General features: G+C 48.3%; 1 pseudogene; it reads right to left on the bottom strand.

The window, feature by feature from the left end:
• Positions 1-936: 936 nt before the first annotated feature.
• On the bottom strand, positions 937-2,806 carry LOC123739058 (proline-rich protein 36-like; annotated as a pseudogene).
• Positions 2,807-2,811: the final 5 nt, after the last annotated feature.

Genomic DNA, 2,811 nt, shown 5'->3' with positions numbered 1-2,811 from the left:
AAATGAATGGAAAATATTGTATTGTGTAACATTAATTTGACACAATAAAATATCACTCATCATTATTCACGATTCATTCGGCAATATCCGTAATCATGGTAGCATCCACATTAATGTAGAAGTGTTTAGAAACATGTTCTATTGTTATTTAGAATAAAGGTGACTCAACACATTATTTACCATTCATTTCTATTGGGCACAAAATATCTGAAACACAACCAAAACAAACAGCATATTCATCCAACAAATGTGTAGTCACAAGCTTGATGTAGTCATTGCATGGTATGAATATGGGAACATAAACTTACTACTTTAATACACACTTTTGGTCCCCTAAAATGGGAGGACTACATACAAAAAGTGCAGTAATTTCTTAACTGTCACCCTATATGAATGAAAATACCCTCAAATTAAAAAGCTGACAGTCTGCACTTTAACACATTGTCATTGTCTCATTTCAAATCCCAAATTTTGGAGTATAGAGATAAAATAATAAAAAAAAATGCTTCACTGTCCCAATAATTACAGAGGGTACGGTCTAAGAAAAGCCATGAAGTATGTGTAAACAATGAGTCCATGGCTGAGTGGAAATACATCTTCTACATCTGAGTCTTTATATGATGTTTCGGTCAGCTTTCAGTCATAGAGAAGACCTGTCATGATACTGATACTCATTGTGACTTCCTGGATTCACCTACAATGGCCTCACCACACCCCTGGATTCCACTGCTGACACCACTGATGGATTCAGGAGATGACCAGCACTGAGTATTCTTACCTCTAAAATGCTGAACATGTTTGCTAATATGACATACATTTCAGACAGCAATGGCTTTTTTACTGTGTTTTCACACGTTATCAGAACCACTGTGATAGATTGGTTATGTTGTTGTGTAGTTCGGGTATTAATTAATGTTTCCATAAGAAAATTCAAGCTTGTTTCAAAACTTTTTATTTGGAACTAAAATAAACAAACTGACCAGAGGAAGGATTTGAGGTTGACAGGTTTTAGAAATACTATGAAAACAACATTAAATACACTCAGGAGAGACTATGTTCACGAAACACTGGAAATGGACAATGTACAACCACAGAAAACATACCAACATATCGACACAAATTTAGATTAGGCTGTCTTCAAGTATATTAGCTAACCCTATTCTACAAACACAATACAGACATTTATTTCTACAGACAAACGTAGTATTAAATGAGGAACTTTCACATAGACTTCTATGGGACCATAAAACGTAGAGGGACTAATGTTGGGTTCCCCACAGCCAGAATATCACAGCCAGTATACCACAGCCAGTATATTACAGCCAGTATATCACAGACAGTACAATTATATACCTTCAGGCACTGTAATTGAGCAAATCTGATTAACTATTGCAGGTCTGGAACTTCCTGTTGATAAAGCACTAGCCGTCCTGCTTTAGCAGTATTGGACCATGGGAGATATTTTAGCACCTTGGGAGGACCATGAGTGTGTGTGTGTGTGTGTGTGTGTGTGTGTGTGTGTGTGTGTGTGTGTGTGTGTGTGTGTGTGTGTGTGTGTGTGTGTAAAACATTAACTTGTCTCACTTTCTTCCAGTTCTAGCGATCTATCGTCTAGTTGACATTTGAGTGACGTGTGTTTTTTTTTAGATGTACTTCTTCCTGTACTGACCCATGTAACTCCTCAGGAAGTCTTCCAACTGTGGGACAGCGTACCCGGGCCCGGCCTTCTGCTGCACCGGCTCCTCATTGGCCGCTGATTCCATCGCAGCGGGGGAGTCCTCGGCACGACGAAGGCGACAGTTGTAGTCGTATTCGGGGTCGCAGTCGGGATCGGGCAAGATCACACCGCTCTTGGGCTCGTTGGCCTCGGCGGTGAGGGTAGTGGGGGCAGACATGCCGTTGCAGGTGAAGTCGTAGGGGTGGCACTGGGGTACGGCGGGGGTCTTGGGTTCGTCGCTGGCCTCCACAGGAGTGCAGTCCTTGTCGTAGTGCACGTAGCAGTCATGGCCCTCCTTGGTCTTCCCGAGGAAGCCCAGGCGGGAGCGGATCTGGAACTGAGGCAGCGCTGGGGGGGCCCTTATGGGCGCGGCGGCGGCACCAAGCAGGCAGTATGGGTCGTAGCGCGGGTCACACGCCAAAGGGGCGGGGGCTGGCGCAGGTACGTCTTTGGGCGTGTACTCCAGGACGGGCTTAGGTGAGGCCCGCCAGCTTGGTGGCGGTGAGGGGGTTACAGCCCTTGTCAAAGAGGGGGGGTTGCAGTGCTGCTCCTTCGGGGTCTCCAGGGAGCGGGAGGAGGGGTCGCTATGCTAGCCATGCACAGGGGGGGTCGGTGGCCGGGTCGCAGGTGGGGTACAGGTGGAAGAAGCCGGAGGGGGCCTTCTTCACCAACTGGGGCCGGCAGTAGGGGTCCTTGGTGGGATCGCAGCCCAGGGCAGCATAGGACGGGGCGGGTCCAGGAGCGGGCCTGTAGCCGTGGGCGGCACGCAGGTGGTACTGCAGACACTCGGTGTCGTCAAAGTTACAGATACGCAGCAGCTCTGTCTTCTGCTCAGCGGTGAGGAAGGGCTCCAGGACTGGGGCGTAGTAGAGCCCTGTGGGGGTCTTCAGAGGGTACGGCAGGAAGGGGGGTCAGGCCAGGCACTGGGGCGGCTTTGACCGGAGCCGGGGCTGGAGTCAGAGGAGGCTTTGGGGCAGCCATCTTAGGGGTCATGGGGAAGAGGCAGTAGGGGTCGATATAAGGGTTGCACATTCCGACTGTGGCGGTCTTGATGGGCGCGGGCATCAACACCTTGGCCTTGGGCTTGCTGGTGG

The sequence above is a fragment of the Salmo salar genome, unplaced genomic scaffold, assembly GCF_905237065.1.
Source record: "Salmo salar unplaced genomic scaffold, Ssal_v3.1, whole genome shotgun sequence".
Lineage (NCBI taxonomy): Eukaryota > Metazoa > Chordata > Actinopteri > Salmoniformes > Salmonidae > Salmo > Salmo salar.
This window is presented reverse-complemented; position numbering and strand designations above follow the sequence as displayed.